Genomic DNA, 9568 nt, shown 5'->3' on the forward strand with positions numbered 1-9568 from the left:
GACAGCTGTTCATTCCTTTAACAGCAGGTAAAGCAGCACTGAGACCAGTTCCGTATCCGTTTTTTGTGTTGGCTTGAGTCTAACCGGCAATGGAACTCTTATACGCCCAAAGTCCTGATGCTCAGAGAGCATGTAATGAGTGATTTAATTCCTTCCGCTTCAAAATTCACTAAGCTGTCTGCCCGCACGCTCCTTTTCTGGGTGGTCTTGTTAAATATCTTTATTGAATCATTCAGAATAAAAAACTGGTCTCTTTCATCTTTAATTAAACTGAAAAATATCTAGGAAATCTTAATAAACCAAATAGGGAATGTTGCTACAGATGCCAACTTAAAAACCATAGCAAAAAACATGCAATCTCCAGTTGGAGAAGCATTGACCCACCTGTACCTGGGGTAAATACGGGGGGGGAGCAAGGAGGAAGCTGGCCTACCGCCCCAGAGAAGCACTTATTAAAAAACTATGTAATTACATAACCCTTTGCGGCTCTGCTGAGCATTTGTGCTACTTTTTAAATTGTTTCTCATCGAACAGTATAAAAACCTCTCGTGCCGCAATGGAATCCTTTCAGGCGTGCAAATCCACTGCACCGTATCACTTCAGCTCTGCTGCTGTTGAGAGGTGACTTTATTGGCACCCATTTAATTAATGTTTCTTGAAGTGGCCTTTACAATATTTGGCTCGTGTTGCAGAACTGGGGACAGAATGCAGAACTCCTGACTCTCAGTCCTAGTCTCTAAACTCCAGACAACACCTCTTCCCTTTTCCAACTCAAGATGTCTGTTTGGCAAAACATCTGCATTGGACCCAGGGCTTACGTAGCCGCTGAACACAGAGATCGGGTGCCAAGTGGGAATGCCAAGAAAGGAAAAGGCAAATACTGCTTGCTGCCTGACTGGTGAGCAGAGGATGGCTTTGGATCCTTAATGCACTTCAGTGCCCTCTGTGATGAGAAATGATTGTTTGGATTAGGTGGGCTCTCACTTATGCAGATGAAGTACTTGGCTCCATAACTGCCAGGATGTATTATAGACATTTAAGAAGGAAGGCGGTAGAGGGGATACTTATAATTAGCTCAAGGAATTAGCTCAGGCAAATGCTTTTACTCTGAAGAGTAAGAGATGACACATGCATTGTAGCAAACAGGAATAACAAGCAAACAAGGGGTATTCGAGTACTTACTTCTTTACATTCAGTTGCAAGGAGCATGGGAAGGTAAGTTAGAAGAGCTAGAGCATTGGTTCTCAAACTGCTATGAGGCAGGCATCAGGAGCTGCTGCTCTCTGCCCACCCCTCACGCAGCCCAAGGGGGCAAAGTGACCTGAATGCAGGGAGCTCTGATGTTGTTCCTTGCTCCTCCCTTCACAGCCCCCTAGGGGTGCGTGGAGGAGCAGCTTTTGAGGCGGGAGCCAGCAGCAATACCAGCCGCTCTGTGCATGCAGGTCTGTTTCCCCAGGTGGGCACAGGAGGGAGTTGTAAGGGCTAGGAGGGAAGAGGGCACAGTGCAGGGGTTGGGGCAAAGCGGGAGTGGGGAGCTCACAGGGTTTAGAGGTGAAAGGGGAGTGGGGAGCCCAGGGGGGCCAGGGGCAGGTACCTATGGAGGTGAGGGAGGTCATACTCAGAGGCTTGTTATGTGAAAGGCGTCATCAATACAAAAAACTTGAGAACCACTGCACTAGAGATTATGGAAAGTCTGATATAATGTTCTTAACTAAAAGTTGGTTGATTCTTCCAACTGGGATATTGTCATTACAGTCTATCCACCAAATATGAAAAAGAAGGTCAGCAACACAAATAAACATACGTTAGAGCATGCTAAGGTTGCATCATTAATGTCACACAAGTCAGCAAATGCCAAAGTTTGCATGCACAACCTCAACTTTCTATCTATGCATTTAAGTACATGATCACATATTATATATATAAAAAAATCCAATACAACATCAGCACAAGTTCTGGGTATACTAGTTGCAAACATAGTCTAAAATATACTGTGTAGAGACAATATGTGTATGAGCCACATTAGTATCACAGCCTTGTTAATATATCCTTGCGACATCAAATTTTAGTGTCTTTTCCCCACTTAACTGATTGGTATATTTCAGCTTCAATATGTGATTATTGCCACAGCTAACTCAGTGCTGGGGCCAAAGAAAAGAGTACACCAGGACTGGTTCGATGAGGACATTTTCAAACTCCTAAGTGACAATCAGAAAACATTTGTTGAATGGCATAATGATCTCACTTCCATCTCAAAGAGAGATAGGTTTAGGTGCCTACACAGCAAGCCCCAGTTTGAACTGAGGAGAATACATGATGAGTGGTGGGAGAGGAAAGCTGACATTCAGCATTACACAGATACGATGCTAAGCTAACAATGCTAAGATATTCTTTGACTCTCTCAAAGCATTCTACGGACCATATCAATCTGCCACAGCTCCCCTTGAGTCGGCAGATGGCATAACCCTTATCAAAGACAAGGAGGGAATCATACACTGATGGGCTGAACACTTCAGTAGTCTACTCAATAGACCATCCACAGTCAATTGGTGTGTCCTTGATCAATTACCAAGAAACCCATCAAAGAGGATCTCAGTCTCCCTCCATCAGTTGAAGAGGTCATGAAAGCCATCAAACAATTGACCTCTGGCAAAGTGTCTGGGAAGGATGGTATTCCAACAGAACTGTACAAAGTAGAAGACCCAAAGGCTATGGAGGAGTTTCAAGACATCTTACGTAGCATTTGGGAGGAAGAAAAAATGCCACAAGACTTTAAAGATGCTATTATTGTATCACTGTTCAAAAACAAAGGCTGAAAAGCTGACTGTGTAAACTACAGAGACTTTCTCTTCTCCGTACAGCAGGGAAAATACTAGCTGGCATTCTGCTGAACAGACTCATTGCAAACATATGTGAGGAGAATCTGCCAGAAGTGCAGTGCAATTTCAGACCAGGTTGTAGTACTGCGGACATGTTTTTTGTTATAAGGCAGGTCCAAGGAAAATGTTTAGAGCAGAACATGGACCTCTATGAACTGTTCATTGACTTGACCAAAGCTTTTGATACGAACAACAAAGAGGATCTATGAGTTATTCTACCTAAACTGGACTGCCCAGAAGGTTCACACACATCATCTGTCTGTTCCATGACCACATGACAGTGGTGACTCTTTCTGATGAATTTGAAATCTTGAATGGAGTGAAGCAGGCTGCATACTTGCTCCAGTGCTGTTCAATTTGTTCTTTGCCTCTGTCCTCAGCCATGTCACAAGGGACTTGGATCAGGGGGTATACATCCTCTACTGACTCTATGCCTCTCTCTTTGATCTTCAATGATTCAATGCTAAGATCAAGACACCGGAGAGACTTCTCGTCAAGGCGCTTTTTTGCAGATGACCGCGCCTTGATGGCCCATAGACATGATGACCTTCAGGTCATCATTGACTGGTTTTGTGAAGCATCCCAGCTCATTAAGCTCACCATCAGCCTCAGTAAGACAGATGTCTTTTTCCAATCAACCCTCATTCCAATGCCCCAACGCCAGCCATCTTCATCCAACGCATACAGCTGGAAAATGTGGATAAGTTCAAGTATTTGAGCAACACCATCTCGAGTGACGGTTTCCTTAATAAGGAAATTGGCTCCAGAATCAGTAAAGCCTGTCAGGCCCTTGGCCAACTCCAAACAAAAGTCCTTAACCAACATAACATTTGTGTCTCCACCAAATTGAAGATCTACAGTGCAGTGGTTCTAACATTTCTCCTGTATGGATATGAGACATGGACTCTTTATAGACAGCACATTAAACAGCTTGAGCAATTTCACTTGTACTCCCACCACTAAATAATGAGCATTCGCTGGCAGGACAGAGTGACCAATATTGAGGTCCTTGAGAAAGCAAACACAACCAGCATTGAAGAAATGCTATTGAGAGCACAACTTAGGTGGAGCGGACATGTCATCAGAATGGAAGACCACCATCTCCCAAAACAGATCTTGTATGGGGAAATATTTCACCAAAAATATTTACCATTTTCCAACTAGTTCTATAAGAATCTGAAACTGAAGAAAGGCTGGGAGTTCCTTCTGTGGGGCAATAAAGCACTGGAATAACTTATCTAGGGATGTGCTGGATTCTTCATCATTTGAAGTCTTTAAATCAAAACCAGATATCTTTTGAAGTAACATGCTATAGCTCAACCACAAATTATGGTGTGAAGTTCTTTGGTCTGTGTTTATACAGGAGATGAGGTTAGATCATCATAATGGTCCCTTATGGCCTTAAAATCTATGAATCCAGGAACTTCTGGTCATACTACAATATAATACTTTTTTCCATGGTAGACTGATTAATAGGGTGGATGAGACATACTAGTTTGGTGTTGGGGTGACTGCTATGGGGGGAGATCTATCTTAATTTTATATAGAGAGGCACAAACTTTGTCAGTGTTTAAAATTGTGACTTTTGGGCAAGTTAGTGATCAGTCTAAATGTCTGTTCAGAAGTATCTCTGTGAGTTTACATTGTATTACCTGAGAAATACCATGTGGTCATGTAATTAAAGACTGACATAAGGTGTATCTATATATGGTCAAAGTTAAGGTTGTGTGATCAGCCTTAACTTTGTCATTATTTGGCTCTTTAGCAGTAAAACCCTGGTTGACTTTTGAATGGAACAGAGGCCTCAATCTGGCAAGGTGCTGAGCAGTCTAGCTGTGATCCTGGGAAGTACAGATTTAGTTTAGATAAATGAGAGCAGAATTTAGGCCTTTGTAGATTTCTGAACCAATTGCTCTGTCCATTGGGTTAGCCATGTTTTAGAATCTTTTACAGCCCTGGAAATGTACATACTGTATTGTGTGCGCGCACGCGCATGTAGCTGTGTGCTAAAAAGCTCTTCCACATGGGGAAGATGAGTTTCCTGTCTGAGCTTCAGAATTTTCCTTTAAATTACAGTAAAATCTCTCATTCTTTCTCCCCAAGAACCTCTAACACCGTTAGATTAGCTAGAGGACATGCCCTAGTAATGAAATCAGTTTTTAAACAAAAGACAGAACTTTGAACCTTGGGCCAAAGTTAAAGAGTAACAGAGATGGATGCTAGATCAATAGCTACCAAATATTAGCTGTGTGCAACTGATGGGATGTAATTTAAAAAAAAAAAAACCTCCAATTTCCAGCCCTCAAATATCCCAGGGGCTGGATGGAAAAAGAGCAAAACTTTGAAACTGCTAGGAACTAAACAAACCCTTAAAACTGAAGGCACCATGTAAAGTTTCATGTCCAACCCATTAAGGCCCTGATCTTGCAATGAGCTCTCTCTGGGGTCTGTCCATTTTCATTTTCCTTTATCCTGCTGTTCCAACCATTTCTTTCGCCCCAGTGCTTTATTTTTGGGAATGAAGGCAATAAAGAAAAGTTGCTATTAGTTTTAAGCAGCTGTATTTTCAATCAAGTTTTTAGACAGTTCGTTTAGTTCTGCAGGTAGAAACGGGGATGCCTTCTTGTAGTCTGATATGATTATCACACACACACACCTGCACCTCCACACTTTTCTATCATGTTAGAGGTAGAGAAACATAACCCTGCTGTCCCTTTCAGCCCCTGGGTCAGCGAGAACACAGTTGATTGCTATCAGTGAAAATTAAGTTCCTTCTCCATTAGTGCCTTCTGTTTACTTTGTTATATCCAGGCAAATGGCTAGCTCCACCCAAGCTAGTGCAACCAGGGATGAATTATATCTCCCAGCATCTGCATGACTCCTCCACTGCATCCAGAGGGAATTCACCCTAAAGGAAGGCAAGTGATGTTTCACCATGAGGAAGCAACCCAATCAGCAGAGACTGTCTGGAGGATAAACTGAATCAATGAACCCTCCAGCTACCCAGGCCATGCATTTCCCCACTTAGCTTTTTATTCTCTGTTAAACTTTTGTGTCCCCTTGGTAGAGGAAAAACTGAGCTGCTGTCCACTAGCAAAATCTCTGCTTTTCTGCCTCTCCTCAGGGTCTGCACTGGCTTCTGCTGGCGCTGACCAGGAATTAATCTGGGCCCGAATGTGAACTTTATTGCACAATGCATTCAATATATCCAGGCCAGTGGCATACCAAGGCTCTCTGGCACCCAGGGGCCAATACAGTGTATTTGCATTCCCCTTCCCCCTCCGCCCCCCGGTGGCATCAGCAGCAGCGTCCCCAGGGGGGTCTGCGGGTCCATTTCCCGCTCTCTCCCACCCCACTGTGGCGGCAGTGGCATACCGAGGGGACCATGCACTGTGGCGATCCAGGCACAGCCAAAACATCTCAGCTAGAGGCACTCAGGTATTAGACTGATGGGGCCCAGGTAGGTGAGCACCTGGAAAGGCGGGAGAACCCATTTGGATTAGGAATGAGCCCAAACCACAGAGTTTTTGGATCAGGATCTAAAACTCCCTAAAGTGCATGGACACTTGTATGTGGGGTTTCTGCTTGGCCTTATCTCTCGTTCAGATGAAATAGGAACCTCTTCTCCCCTATTTAATTTAACAGAGAGAAAGTTAAAGGGTGACTTGATTGCAGTCTACAGCTGCCTTACACAGGGAACAAGTGTTTGATAGTGGACTCTTCAATCTAGCACAGAAAGGTATAAAATGATCCAATGCCTGGAAGCTGAAGCTAGAAAAATTCAGATGGGAAATAAGGCATGCATTTTTAAGAGAGAGGGCAATTAACCATTGGAACAATTTACCAAGGGTCATAGTGGGTTCTCCATCACTGGTAATTTTTAAATCAAGATGGGATGTTCCTCCAAAAGATCTGCTCTAGGAATTAACTTGGGGAAATTATATGGCCTGTGTTATACTTGAGATAAGACTAGATGATCACAATGGTCCCTTCTGGTCCTGGAATCTGTGAATTCCCAAACCTTTCTCTCAACTGAACTTGTACCTTTTTTAAGGAGATGGTCTGATAAATTGACTTTTCACTTCCAGCTTCGGTGTGGTCTTGAAACCAGAAGAGACGGGAATCTCAGGACAGAGTCTGTTCCCAGATCTCTGGCCCAACATTACAGACTCATACATTTCAGATAGCAGTAAATCCACTGTATGTTGTTCATACCTTTGTGAGGGGGGGGCCCTGTTCATGTAAAATTATTAATATCACCTGAACTGAACCCACCCTCTGCAAGGTTATCCCCTTCTTACTACAGCAGCATTTATATACATATTGGAAAGCAGAGAAATGTGTAATGGCCCCTGCACAACAGGTAACATCTGTAAAGCACACTGGAGATGTTGAACTGTATGAACTATGGCTGACATTTTCGAACAAGGTCCGCATAGGCCTAACTCTGCTCCCTTCGCAATCCATGTTGACTTCAAAGAGAATGGCATTAGATCACAGTTGAATGCTTTTGAAAATCCCACCCTACACATGCTCAGTACTTCTACGGGGCCACCAATTTCACAGGCCACTAATCGTTTGCACTTCCCACCCTCTCCCTTTCTTCTCATGCTTACTAATAGCCTAATACACATTTCCTACATCCAGGCACATTCTCCTTTTGTGGTGGTGACGGTTTTAGTGTCCATATTGTTACTACTGCACAATGGCTCAAGCTCCATGGCTGCACCTAGCAGGGAGGACCAAGCAAGCCCAGAAAACATGACACGGCTCCTCACGCTGAGGCAAACCTCCCTCCCATCAAAGTGGATGGCAACGTTTCACCTGACTTCCATGGGAGAACCATCGGAGACTCCTTCATACCAGGAAGCCAAGTTTTTGCACAATGACAGTGACCGGATGGTGGTATGATGGCTTCCATATTGCTGGACGATTGGGAAAGATAGAGCAAGGAATGTCCTTCAAGGCCGATGCTAATTCCATTCCCTGACTTGTCTAGCAAAAGGTGCTGATAACGTGAATAACTCCACAGAGCCCTCAGTTAGGTCTCAAGCAAATGGGGATTGCTAGAGACCCTTCATCACTCCCATTGAAGCCAGTGGAGGAGATACAGATCTCAGGATCACAAGCCCTTGGAGAACCCTGTTCAGTTATTTTGACTGTCTCATCTTACGATATAGCTGAAACTGAAAAAGGTATCGTGAGGATGGCAAGAGTATTCAGAGGAAAAGCAGAATAATGAAAGGGTGGGCATGCATGTGCGGGAGTGATTCAGCTACAACAGGACTGCATATGAAGAGAGAGAGAAAAACATGTATCACTCGGCAAGAAAGGAGCATTAAAAGGAACTGGGTTGAGGTTTTTAAGATTAGAACATAAAGTGATAACTAGAGAGAGACCCAAATCAAAACTCTGGATCTGAATGGCATCAGATTTTGGGGGGAGGGGAGCAAAGGGAAGAAGAAAGAAAGAAAGAAACTGGGGTGAGGGAGGATGGGAATGCTTAAAATATGAATCTGGATCTGAATAGCCATGAACTTTGGGGTTCAAATTTAGATCTGAATTCTGTATCCTTTTGTATCTGTACTTCACCCATCTCAAATGAAAACCAAGCAGTCCTCCTTCACTCTGGGCCATGACATGAGAATGAGGGTTCACTCCAGGGAATTAATGATGAGTGTATCTGGAATAAAGGAAAGGAAGTACTTCTGCGTGCAGCATGTGGTCAGCCTAGGAATTTGCTGCCACAGGAGACCACAGAGCCAAAAAGTGCAGCTAGATTTTAACAGGGGCTGAATCATTTTGTTGCTGTTTGAGATTCCATTACTCTTCTCTTGCTTCAGGATAACAAGTTACCAGGGGTAAATCAGGAACTATTGCCCAGGTGGCCAAGTGCATTAGTGGGAGTTGAGAGTAACCTTTTCCTGAAGTATCACATGTTGGCCACTACCAAAGGTAGGACAACAGAGTAGATAAACTCAGACCACGGACGGGAAATCCTATTTTCCTGTGTTCCTTAGTCACAAAGTCTAAGAAAACATAACCCTCCCTTTTTCCCTCTGAGCATCAGAGAACCAGTCCCAAAGCTGAGCCCATTGGCCCCCATACCCTACACAGCAGAGAACCATCAATCCAGGTGAGCGGGAACTCAAAGCGCTTCCAGTGACAGCAGCTCCTATTTATTACAGTTCGTGCCACAGAAATGAGTTTGTGTATGATACAGAGTAAACAAAGAACTCACTGTACAGTAGCTCCAGCATACACACATCTACGATAGGACCATTAATTTCCTCCTCCCCAAAACAGAAACCAATGTATAAAGTGCACTAGTTTGAAAATGAAAGTCAGCAAGTAGTGAAAGGAACCCATTCCAGTGTATTGAGATAAGCAGCAATCCATATCAAGCTGCACTTACAGGGAAAAACAAACAACATTTGAGAGAGGCCAGAGGTCCTTTCCTGCTTACCGCACACATCAGACTTAACTGTGAGAGTTCAAAGGCCTTGTTTTAACCCTAAAGTTAAGGTTCCTTTTGTGATTATGGAAAGCCTGTTAAGTTTCAGCAACATTTAATGGTGCTGCACTGTGGAGACTCATGTGACTGTCTCAACACTTCCAGTTAGTCTCCAGATGTGTTACTCCATTTTCATGTCCTCAACCAGACCGCAGCCTGCTATATATACTGCAGG

The sequence above is a fragment of the Emydura macquarii genome, unplaced genomic scaffold (assembly GCF_026122565.2).
Source record: "Emydura macquarii macquarii isolate MOO-44397 ecotype Brisbane River unplaced genomic scaffold, CSIRO-AGI_Emac_v2 contig_1045, whole genome shotgun sequence".
Lineage (NCBI taxonomy): Eukaryota > Metazoa > Chordata > Testudines > Chelidae > Emydura > Emydura macquarii.